The sequence below is a fragment of the Impatiens glandulifera genome, chromosome 3 (assembly GCF_907164915.1).
Source record: "Impatiens glandulifera chromosome 3, dImpGla2.1, whole genome shotgun sequence".
In the NCBI taxonomy this organism is placed as follows: Eukaryota; Viridiplantae; Streptophyta; class Magnoliopsida; order Ericales; family Balsaminaceae; genus Impatiens; species Impatiens glandulifera.
The window spans coordinates 1,995,348-2,009,703 of NC_061864.1; positions in this window are offsets into that span (position 1 = coordinate 1,995,348).

The window sequence follows — 14,356 nt, forward strand, 5'->3', positions numbered from 1 at the left end:
TTTCTGATGAATATTCTAAAATGGTTGCAATTTAAAATTTATTAAACCATATATACATTATTTCAATAAAATATTTAATCTAGGTTAGTATATTTATTTTTTAACAACATGATGATTAAATTATTATTATCTATATATATATATTTTTTTTTTCTTCAAAAAATCAATATAAGTTAGTATATAGTATATACCAATATAGACTGATGTTTATTTTTCTTACTCTCTTTTTCTCCATAAAATTATTTTAATTCTAAATATCTTAGGCCTTAAACACGCCATAAAACTGTGGAAATTTCGAAAATAAAGAACTGATTGTTAAAAAGAACAATATAGAAATTATGAAAAAAGGAACAAAACTCGTGAAAAAGCATTAAATTTAAGCCAACTTTGACTAGTTTTTCATTCATCACATTAGACACGTTGATAAATAGACTAATATATATTGACCATCTTTTTGTAAGTGGGTCCTGCGGCTAGCTTTCTAAAAAAAAAAAATAGAGAAACCTTATGTTGAGCTAATATTATTGATCTCATTGAATGCTATAGTTTTTTTTTTTTCTTTCTAGATTCATCTATTATTAAATTCTAATTACATTTTGTTTCATTTAAACTTTTATAACTGTTTGGTTTATCATTGTTAATTTTTTCATGAAAAAAAAAGAATACCAATTCCAAGATAGCCCTAATCGAATCAATGGTTCCAAATTTGATCAAATAATACTAATAATCTTATTTTTTTTGGAGATGAAATATCTTGATGATCAATTTCAGATCTAGGAAATTAGTGCATATAGGGGCAATTTAGCATACCTTTTACCAATTGTGTGACAAATTAAAAACTTGTATTATGTAAGTTTGTTTTTTTAGGATAATTGATTTTGTTTAGAATATTAATGATTTTTTTACTTCAACTTTTTTTTTTGAACTGCATATTTTCAACTCATTTTCTGTTTCGATATAAGAGCTCGCTTTATTCAACTTAAAACTCAAATTATAGTTTCATTATTTATCAAATTAATCTGGTGATCTCAATTTTAAGTTAACTATATTGTTTTCGTAAAAAAAATATTTATCTTTTATCTTTCAAAATAATAGATTGATTCTCAACCAATTCATGAATATATCTTTAATCACTTACATGATCTCTTATTATATCATTCAGTTTGAATGACTAGCCACATATATAGAAGATATCTTGCACAATTTTCTTTGAAAAATTACGTTTAATAAACTAAGTATGATTTTTACAAATTTGGGTCGTTCACTAATTCAATTGGTCATTAATTAACCTAATTTAAATGTTTTTTCAATGCATATTTGATCAGATTTTAAAGTTTTTTAAATAAAAATAGGCATCTATATCTTTTTAATAAAAAAATAACTTATAATCTTAACTTTAAAATATCAGCAATCAGGATCAATGGAATATATTTTATACTTTCAAAATATGGACCAATTTTTTATTTTCGTATAATTTAAATCAAGAACAAGTCATGTAAATCTCTACGAGATATCCCAAATCTGTGAATATTAACAAATATTAAAGGATTAAATATTAGAGCTTGTTTGATCTTGGATTATTTTGAAGGAAAAAAAATATATTTAATGTAAAGTTTTTTATTTTAATTAGTTGTATAAATAACTAAAATGTTTTTAATATTAATAATTTAAAATATTGCATTATTTAAGTTGATGATTTTAGGATGATTTTTTTGACAAAGAAAAAACAATATTTAATTTGTAGCGGAAAATACAAATTCAATAATGTGACATATTTAGACATGAACATCAACTAACCTTAATATATATATATATATATATATATATATATATATATATATATATATATATATATATATATATATATATAAAAGGATATGGTTTTTTTATATCAAATTTAATTTTAAAAATCTACCCAAATAGAATATAAAATAAAATTTCACATAGTGACAATGAACAAAACTCAAATGGAAACAATAAAATAAAAATTGAAATGAAACCAACAACTTAAGATACCTTCTTACTTTGTTTATGCATTCATTTCCGTCCAAAACTTATTCTTTTATTTCATCATTCTTATATTCTTTTTTTTTTTTTATTCCATTTTTAAATAAATTTCGTATTCGGATGTAACAAAAGATCCTTCAGGAAGCACAAAACCTTTAGGACTTTGGCTCCAATTCGTTTCCAGATAATTTCAAACAAAAACACAAAATTCCTCTAAAATTGCTTTGGATTTAAGTATTTTTTTTTTAAATATTTGATTATTTGTAAACAATTTCAATTTTTCATATAAAATGGTTATGTTGGAAATAATGAAACTGAGTTTGATACGAGTTTAAACGAACAAATATTATTAAATTTGTTAATATTTATATTATTAAAATATATTTTAAAATATTATTTCATTTAAATTAACATCTTAATAAGATATTTAAAATTTTTTAAAAATCGGCCAAATCCAACTCAAACTTCGAAGTAGTGCGTAGGAGTGAGCAAATGGGTAAAACCAATCTGTTTTGTCTGATCCGTATTAAATTCAAACTAAATTTATCCAATCCGTAATCCAACTATTTTACTAATTAATACGGATCGGATACGGATTAGATTGAAAATGGTTTGGATAATCCAAACTAAAAAATATTTATATATATCAACTTAAAATTAGTCAACATTTTTTTTTTAAAGAAAAATTCGAATTTTTTATTATTATTAAATTTGAATCTGAAAAAAATAAATAATAAATAAATAAATAAATATCGTTGTCAAAATATCCTAAGTAAAATATATATTATATTAAGATGAAATTTAATTTAAAGAAAAATAAATTAAAAAAAATATTTTTATTTAGATAGTTTGGATAATTTGGATAATCCTAATCCAATCCGATTTAACTTAATCCGATCCAATCTCAATCCAATCTAAAATATCCAATCCGAATTAGTATTTAGGCTTCAGATTGGATTGGATTGAATTTTGGATTAATCCACCTAATGCTCACCCTAGTAATGCGTTTTCAAACTGGACCAATTGCTTTCAATACCAACAAACTCTTAGGTTTGCCTCTTTTAGGGAAGAATGTCAATTTTATTACTGAACTACAATGGAATATTCACGTATATCACTGAACTAATTTTTGTTCGCTCATACCACTGAAGTTGAGATTAATATTCATTTATATCACTACTTCACCAAACATCTAACTCCGTTAAGTTTCTGTTAAATGAAACGACATGTGGAATTGACATGTCATCTTTTTCAATTAATATATTGACATGTCATCTTTTTTTAATTAATATATATTATATATTTATTTATTTATTTAAAATTATAAATAATAAATTATTTACAAAGTCATTAATAATTTCTCTCTCATGCCCTAATTAACTAAACCCACAATTCTTCTTTTCTTATTCACCTAATCAATCACATAGATTCACCTTTCTAAAACATAGATAAATAAATGCTATCCTCATAATGCATTTTTGTTGATAATATAAACCATAATCAATCAGATAGATTCATCTTTTTAAAACGGAACAATAATCTAGAAATATAGGAAGAGAAAGAAGAACAAACTCTGAATAGATAAGAAAGCATATATGAAGAGAACAAGAACAATAATCCAGAAATAAGCCTTCAACAGAAAGAAGAAGATTTGTAAACTTCATTACTTGTCATCATTGTTCATTGTGAACTTTGTTTGAGACTGGTCGAAGTAAGAAGAAAAAGTTGAGGTCTAAGGCTCAGCTAAATGTCAAAGTTCGTTGTGATAGGGTTCTGAAATCAAAATCTCATCTCACATTGCCCTCAATTCTCTCGCTAACTCGTCAGTCTCCCTTCGGTTCTTTTATTTGAGAAATCGAATCTTTTGAAAACAATAATCCAAGAAGAAGAAGAATTGTGGGTTTAGTTAATTAGGGCAGGAGAATGAAATTATTAATGACTTTATAAATGTTTTATTATTTATAATTTTAAATAAATAAAAATATATATAATATATATTAATTAAAAAATATGACATGTGAATATATTAATTAAAAAAGATGACATGTTAATTCCATTTGTCATCTCATTTAACAAAAACTTAACGGGTTAGAAGTTTGGTAGAGTAGTGATATAGATGAATATTAATCTCAACTTCAGTGGTATGAGCGAACAAAAATTAGTTCAGTGATATACATGAATTTTTCATTATAATTCAGTGATAAAATTGACATTCTTTCCCTTTTTTTATGTGTGGATAAAATAGGAGCAACTAGAAATATTAGTGTAGAGGAGAATAATTATGTGTTGCCAAACAAGGAACAAGAAGAATAATATATAAAAAAAAAAGAAAAAAAAAAAAGTAAAATTGATCGATAATGTTATTTCACGGCTGAAATTAGGCTCACCCTAACGTTGGGTTGCGTAGTAGCCATTAATTGTTCATCTACTTTTCAGAAACTAACAGGATTCTTACACGTGGATGATTATTGCAATGAGAGGATATTCTTCCGCATATAATCTAGCACAATATAATTAAGTAATATAAATCCTAATCTTATCCATAAATATCCAAACTTTTAAATAATTTCATTACCTGTCATTCAATAATTTAACTTATTTTTATTTTATTAGATATAATCACCAATCACATAATATTACTTCTTTTAAAAAATAAAATATTATTACCAAATTAATTAATTATTTTATTTAATAATAAAAAATAAGAGGGATAACATATAAAATTGGACGGTTGCTATTTCATTATGGCCCACGTAATCCCCCTCCCAATGTATTTTAAGAATTTTTCTTGTTCCCATATCATATATATATGGTTATCTTCTTCTTTTCTAAATAAAAAAAATTGAACTCATAAGACATTTTCTAGTACACAAAAATTATAATCATGATCACTATTTAATTTAAGTTTTTTTTAGTGAAAATTAAACAGAAATATTTAGTATATATTTGACACAATTTTTTTCACTAACTTAGTTAATAATATTCTCATATTTTTATTTTATCAAAATTTATAAAATTAAACATATGAATTATTCATAAGCTGTCAAATCAAACATGCCTAACATGTATGCAATGAAAAATTGGGGCAAGAAAAGTTTCTAGAGCCTACCAAATAGAAGAAATATTATATATATTCTTAATTAACTTAATAAATAATAATAAAAAAAGGATTAGGTAAGATCATGATTTCATATGCTTAAGTTTTTCCATCTAATGTCAAGTTAATAAAGCCAGATAGAGAGACAGGAAATAAATAGAGAAAAAGAAACCAGAATTTCATGTTAGATGGATTTTTCTAGCATTGGTTCTTCTCATTTAATTTATTTTTAAAAACTATTGGGGTTTGGTAGACAATAAACCGGGGTGGCAAACAAGCCAAGTTGTTCGCGAGCTCGGTTAAAATTCGACTTGAGCTTGAATTTTTCAAGTTCAAGCCGAATCGTTTAATATTTGAGCGCCAAATTCAAAAGTTCATATTTAAATACTCAACGTCATATCATATTGTCCTATTCCAAAACTCTAATAGGTACCCTAATACCTAATCATAGCCTAGATGTATTATAATAAGGAAGTTAAGTTCCTTCCATAAACAAAATTTATAACTAATATACCAGACTACCAGACTTGTTGTCACATAATAATATACTCAAGTTAGAGATTTTCAATTTTCAAATTTGTACTCATATGCTAAGAACTGGATATTTCAATTCAGAATGAAATTTTTATAAGACCACTGTTTGTTTATTAATTGCTCTTAATACATGATATGAATCGGTGTGGAAAAGCCAGCCATCTAAGGTTGTATTAGGTCAGGCCCATCAATGCCTAGGCCCATTAAATTAATACCTTTGAAACTCTCATAAGGAATTAGTGGCGGTTCTGGGTTTTTACAGCCATAAGCTATTTTTAATTTTTTGAAAAAATATGTTATTAAATAAAGAGACAAAATTAATATTGGCCTAACTTGAAGAAAAAAAATATAAGGGGACGCCTTATGAAAAGACCCACATTGAGTATCACTAAATTTGAATAATTAAGAAGATGGTTTTAAAACCTCACGATTCTTTATATTCGTAATAGAAAATTAGTAAAGTCCGTCGGAGAGTTAATCGTTTTTCTTGAGTATTTACGAGCTCAATAATCTATTGAGTATTATCGTTATATCAATGTTTTTTTATTATCATTTTTAATATATATAAACTTTTTAAAATAACAAATAAAATAAAATATATGAAAATAATCAAAAGGATGGATAATGGATAGTAAATGAAAAAACTGTTCATACAAAATAAATAGAGCATTCTTATAATAACGTTAAACAAACTAATTTTTTTTAATAATCAAGGTTATTATTTAGTATAATCTCTATGGGGTCTTGTTTTTCACTTAAAAAGCTTTCAAATAATAAGATTTAATTATGATAAAAAATGAAGTGTTAAAAGTTAAAGACATATATATATTAAAACTTAATTGTAAAAGTAAAAAAAAAAAAGGTTAGCACGGGGTGTAAATAGATATAATAGCTTTTCTTGCACGACCATAGGACATATAAAACGGGCAACAAATATTTTGTGGGATTATTATTAATTAAGATGTCTTATTCTTCTTCTTCTTCTTCTTTATGAATCGATCGGCACGTTGACTAGATCTGGTTTTGACCAGAAGTGTGCACGTGGGATACAGCATGTACACGTGTGCTTTGCTGGACTTGATTCTCGTGTTCCACGTAGGATTCACGTTCCACTTCACATACAAAAATGGTGGTATCAAACTTGTCTCTCTTTTTTAGATGCCCCAGACAATATAACGTGCCACAAGATCCTGTTACTTAATAATTATTACCCATCATTGCTTATCATAAACATAATTAATTAGCTTATTATAATAATAATAATTATTATTATGATTGTGACGGTTATAAATGTTTATTTTAATCAAACATACTTAATTTAGATACTAATTAGAAATCCTTACAATTAATTAGGAGATAACTTATAAATTCATACAACAATTAGACAAGGATCCTTATTGGATCCATTATACAATCCCTCAATAACTGTGTTTACTCCAAGTCCATGAACAATATTGAAACCCAAAATATTGTGTTCAATAGTTAGTTAATTGAGTAGCTAGGTAGATTGGGAATTGGATTTGAATTTTAATAGAAATATATATATTAATTTAGATGAAATAATGTGTTAAAATATACTTTAATTTTATTTATTAAAATTTCATTTCAAACTTAATTCTATCTCACCTCTCATTGAAATGTTTTCATATATATATATATATATATATATATATATATATATATATATATATGTTTTCACATTAGAGATATATTCAACTCTTTGAAATTATTTCTGGCAACCCATCAATCATCATGACTCTGAATAGTACTCTATAGTTTAAACAATAAACTCATATTAAATAATGTAGTGATTGATTTTAATATGGATGATCTAGAATCTAGATCCACATATATATATATATATATATATATATATATATATATATATATATATATATATATATATATATATATATATATATATATATATATATATATATATATATACGAAAACCTTGTTTAGATTTGATGAAAATATCTTTGAAATTTATTTATAACTAAGTTGGCTTGCTTTGGTTTTGGTGCAGGCATGATGAGGCCTTGTATGGTCCAGGAATATAAGTATTGACTATTTATTCATTCTCAGGCCCTTGTTAGAATTAGGGTTATTTGATAACCGCTATTAATGAAGTAGATTGACAAAACTAATTATGCATTAATTAAAATACTTTATTTATTTATATATTTCGGAGTTTAATATTAAGTTGTTTTTTTGTCACAATCTCTTCATTTTCTTTCATTTTTTTAAATAAGAAGATATTACAAAAGTAAAAAAAGTATTTATATTGAAATACCTGGAAATAAGATAATAATGAAAGGCTAAAAATAAACAAATTAATTAGCATAAATTATTTTAAAATATCTATTAACTAATATGTAAAATTTTACAACTATCTTTATAAATGTATTAAGTTAAAAATGAATATCATGAATATAAGGATTAAACTAACTTTCTACATAAATAAATAAAATTAAAAAAATCCGATCTAAACCGCACATAAATGAACGTCAGTTTGGTCAATAAAATAGATATAAGTTAAATTTGAGGTTGTTGAAAGTTTGACCTGTTGTTTCAATTATATATTTATCACAAAACTACTATTGCAATCATATTATTCACTTTTACAATTATTTTTTCACTCAGGGTGACGTCATTTTTTAAAAAATTTTATATTTTTTTTATTAACTCAACTATTAAATTTAAAATTTTAAACTACTAAATAATTTAATTTATCAATTAATTTATTTAATTATTATTGGATTTTTTTATATAAGGTTATTTAGAAGTTTTAGTATATGTAAAAATTATATCCATATTATTTTACAAAATATAAATTATTTAGATTTTAATTAGTGAATTATTATAATATATTTTTTGTATTTAAGTTTTATAAAAAAAAATTAAGAATATTTTATTATTTTAAATGAATAAATTGAATGATTTAATATTAAAAAAAGAAATAAAAAATTGAAATTATTGGAAATTGTAATAAAAAACTGAATTGGAAAACAAGGATAAGAATTGAGAGGAAGGGGGAGAGGGGGATAAAATGGTAAATTGTAGAAGAGGAGGAGGAGGGAGAGCTGTTGGAAGGTATTGTCACTGGGCCGGCGATTCACGTGGAAATCACATGGAGGGGGGAGGAAGCTGCGTACGGACGAGAGAGAGAAAGAGGAGAGAGAAGGAACACGTGGGACAGCTAGCACGCACCCGTGGGACAGTTAATCATCATCACCCGACAACGTGTCGGACCACTCATCCATCAACTAATTATTTCTCCTATCATTAATAAATATATACACTCCCCCCACCCTTTCAGCGCGTGTAACCCACCTCCACCCCAACTCACTCATTTATTAAGGAATTATGTTGACCATTATCAATCTTCCTAAACCCAAGGAATTATTAACTAAGATTTTCTAATATTAATTAATTAATTAATTAATTAATTGCACGCTCATATATTATTATTATTATCCTAGCCTAGCCTAGGGTTTCTCAATTCCTTCCACCCGCTGCTGCCCTACTTCTGTTGTTGTTGCGGCTCTATATATAATTATTTAATAATTAAACACAATGATCACTTTGACCGGTGCTAATTAATTCATTATCATTCGCTTTAATATAATTGTTGTTATGTCAAGCATGTTTAAACTTAAAACATTTATTAATTTTGTTTTTAATTCAGAAAAATAAAATTGACATTATGTTTAATAAAAGAAATGATGGGTGGTAATTAATTAATTAATTTAATTAAGGATTGCATGAGAGGAGAGGAGACAGAAGAACAGACCCTCTTCCTCCTTCTCCCCTTCCTCCTACAAATATTTAATAACTAGTCACATGTATGCAATATTGCACTGCATGCATCATCATCACATATATATATATATATATATATATAATAATAATGATGAATTGATGATGATGATATAGTGTTCATAAATTGGGACCAAATGATAAGCTCATATAAGTAGCAGGGCCCTGACTTGTCATTTTCATAACAATTGCGGTTGCACTCATTTTCTATCTATTTAATTATTATATATATATAAAAAAAAAAAAGGAACACCACCATCCAATCCCATCCAACCCATTATTATTACTATCTCGAATGTCAAAATCATACTTAAACAACAAGATTAATTTTTTAAAATAATTTAAACATAGGTCCTATATAATAATTAACTTGCAGTAAAAAATATTTTTACCATGCATGCAGGTCCCACAACTGTGTGTATGTGTGTGTGAGAGAGAGAGTTCAAATGATTGTGGAGGATATTGTGTGTCGGATAAGCTTGAGACACCCTGACATGCACGGCTGTTTAGTCTCCCCACATAAATTGTTTTCTTCTTCTTACCACCATTTTTAAGGCCTAATTATCTCCTCGTCAGTGGCCCCTTTAATTATTCGGTTTCAATTATTTCATATTCATCCCAAATAACCATACATTATTATTCCATTTTTAACCACAATATATATATATAAATAAATACATTTAAATAACTTTATTTAAGTATTTATGACATAAAAATGGGTTAGTGGGGCTTATATGGGTAAAAATAAATTTGTATTGGTAACAAATTAAAAATTAGAGTCTGGAGGTGAGTGTAAGAATTTGAAGTAGCTGGAAACAATAAAGAAAAAATAAGGGATAAAAGAGTTAATAAATTTGTATTTTATTATTATTTTTTTAAAACAAATAAATAAAACAAAATGAAAAAATAAGAAAATTAACCGTCTTTTCACATGTTTATTGTAAGAAAATTATTTTTCTCATAACGGGGCATAAAATTTTAAGGCGGGCTTAAAAATAATAAAGAAAACTAGTATATGAAGATATATTTTATTATTTTTTAAAAATTATATAAACAATTTTTTTTTTATATATAAAATGAAGAGGCGTGTCATAAAAAAAATTATCATTATTTGTTTTCAAAGTGGACTGAAAAACACATTATTCCTAAAATAAATTACTATTAATAGATGCGTCCCTCTTTGTTCTCCTATTCTAAGCATTCTTACCTTTACTAAAATTCTTTTAATTATATTTTTATACTAAATTTAATTCAAACAATCTTTTACAGTCTAATCAACAATAAATTTATTCAATTCACCTAAGATTCAAATTCCTCCTACTTTATTATTTATAACTGAACTTAAATAATCAACTTGTAAAAAAAATATAAACATAATTATCAAATATCTTAATCTATGGTGATTGAATAGATATAGATTAAAAATAAGTGATGTTTGATGTTTCTATACAAAATAAATAACCAAAATCAACTGAAGGAAATGAAAATGGTGTTTGTCAAAAGGTACAATCAATCACATTCAATTTGAAATTAATTATTTGAACAAAAATGATGAGAGAATAGAGATATATCATCTTTTCTGTTCAAAAGATAAGGTTATATAAGAATAGTTACCGACATCTAAAATGAACGTTGAAATGTTAAAAAATAATATCATTTAAATATTATAATTAAACATATTTTATCTTTAAATTAAAAAAATTATATATCTCCTTTTTAGTGTTTAAACTTATATACACGCTTAATAAACATACCCTCACCCTAATTTAGGAATACTTTTAGTTTTTGCAAGTGAAAGATGGAATATGAATATTTTATGAAGGATATATAAATATATTAATTAGTCTCATTTGATTCATGAGACACGTGTCCACCACCAACGCATGTTTCGGGGCACGTGACTTTGAAATGTGGTCAACCAACAGCTGTAGAGAGAGAAAGAGAGAATAATGAAGTAATTATTAGAGCTTGTTTGATCTCAAATTATAATTTTATTTTAATAATCAAAATAAAAAGAAAATATAAAAGTATATGAATTAAACAAGGTGTAGTTTGAGTCTTAGTCAGTCAGTCTCAGTCAAGTCCCCCATGTCACGTGAACTCCACCATCCCTTGTCCGACTTCTTCTTCTTCTTCCTATTCCTTTATTGGACCCCATTTTGACAACCCACTCTTTTGTTTTTCCATTTCAAATCCAAAAAATCATATTAATAATAATAGTAAAAATTTCATTTAATGTGACATCGATATGTTGCCACAATTAATAAGTAGGAGGAACCAACAATAATATGTTGATACAAAGTAAAAAACATATATATCAATATTAAAATAACAATTATATATTTATGTAAGTTAAATTAATAATATATGGATGGAATATTTCCCTAAATGTCTATATAAACAATCAAAGGAGTAATGATTTTGTTGATTGGAGAATGGCATGCAGTTGGCTTCATTCAGAATATTTGTTTGTGTACAATGATTTTGGGTTAATAATTTCAGAACAAGCTGCTAGGCATAACTAATAATTAATACTCATGACTATGTAGAAAAAATAAATAAAATTATTTTTACATATAAATAATTGTCATATAACTCTAGTTCAAGTCTAAGATTTCTTAAATTTAATTCTCATTAATAAATAAATAAGGTTGTCTATCTAGAACTTGACAAATTTTCATAAAATAATAATTATGTCTTAATTTATCGTTTGTTCAAAGAAAATTCCTCTAAAATTCAGTCCAAATATACGACCAAAAAGATAAACAATTAAAAAGGGAGGGTGGAGAAATGGGGTTCTAAGAAGTACCTCTATTATTTAGAGCTTGTTTGATGATGGGGTTATTTGAAAATTTTGTTTTTTATTCAGAAAAATAATTGTTTGATTAAGAGTAAGTTATTTGAATTATTATATTCTTTTAAAGTATTTTAATTAATAGATTAATTAGATATTATATATTATATATTTTTTTGAATTTTTGTTTAATTGGTTAATATAATAATTTTTAATTTTATAAAAAATAATTTAATATCTTGATTTCTAATTTAAATAATTAGATGATTGAAAATGATATAAAAAATTAATAAATAAAAAAAATCAAAATTTCAATATGAAACTAAGGGTTTGTTTGAGGAAAGGGTTTTTGAGTTTTATCCCAAAAACTCTTATTTGATAAAAAAAAAAACTGGTTTTTAAAATTTGAAGACTAATTTACTTTTTGACTTTAGAAGATATGGTGTAAGTGAGAAAATGATGATTTAGAGAGATATAATAAAATTAGAAGGTAGTTTTAGTATTTATATGATAAAATTATTTAATTTAATAGCTGATAAAATATTTAAATTTTGGGATAAAAACTGAATTTTAAACTTTATAAGCCAATAGAAAATTATCTTGTAATAATAATTAAAATAAGAAGTGTCCAGATCCGAATGAGCAGCTCTATTATACATGCTATTTTATATTTTTTTTACAGGTTTTAAAAAAATAATTATATTCCATTTTTATGATTTTAATTTTTAAATAAGTTAATTTATGAACTAAAATATTTCTATCAAATATAAATACAAAAATAAAATGAGTCATTATTTTGAATAAATTTGAAATAACCCATTATTTTATCCAAGTTAAAAAAAGAAAATCTAATAAAAAACAGGCCGCCCATGACCACTTTTTGTAAATGTGTAGACATGAATGATTATCATCAGACAGACAGACAGCGATGCATGAAAACCGTTCAATGCACTTGCCTTGAAAATACTCAATGACCCTAGCAAGCTAGTAAAAATAAATAAAAATTTTGATTATTAATTATAGAAGGGTGTTTAATTATTTGTATTATTGGAAGGAGGAAAAAGGTGAAGAAAAAGACAGAGAGAGAGAGACTTGAATGGTAAGAAATGAAATGTGAATGGGACCCAGAAATCGGTGAGGAGGTTGATCTGTTAATCCAATGATAGCTAGCTAGCCTATATATAATCTATATCCAGTGATATTAGAATGGTCCCTCCATCAGGTGATCCTGGACCCGTCCCTCATCTTAGCCATCCGGCAACTTATCGTGATTCAATTAATCTTTCTTATTCTTATTATTATTGTGTGCTCCTCTGCCCCCATTGTTCTAACAATGTTCTTGCCCCCACCCCCTCCCTCACCCTCATTCATTCATTCATCATTCCATGTGCTTCTTCATTTCCCCCATTAATATCTTATGCAATCTTTATTCAGACATTTCATTAATGTCGATTATGATTTATTCAACTTATTTATTGCCTTTTTTTCTTTACCTAGCCAGGGCAAGGAAAAATATATATCTTCATATCTTGCCCCGGTTGGCTTGTTCTTTCAGGTTTAACCTACTTTTTGTTTTCTCAGTTTTCTCTTGTTTATGTTAAATAGCTTGTTTAATCTTGGATTTTTATGGGTTTTGTCTAAGAACAAACTTTGTTTGATTAAAATGTGGATTATTTGAGATTTTTATTAAATTATTTGTCGTATTTAGAATTTAAATATATTGAAAGAAGAGTTAGGGTATTTTGGTAATTTAATTAATAATTTAAATAATTTGCGAGTTAGAATGACATTAATGTGATAAGGAGAGAAATTTAAAAAAATCTAAAAAAACCCAATATCAAACGAGATCTAATAATGTTAGACTATTGAAATCAAACATCATTTCTCGATTCTTCAAAGAATAAGCACATGTGTATAGTTTAGAGTGTTGATGATTTATGCATTTTCTTGGTATGGATTGTATTTTTTTTATTTGATTGGCATGTGTTTTTAAGTATGTGAGGAATATATTTGTATATTTTTATGGTAATTTAACTCATTCGCTACACGTTTTAATACAAATTTTTCGCTACCATATTATTACTCTATACTTAATATATAACTT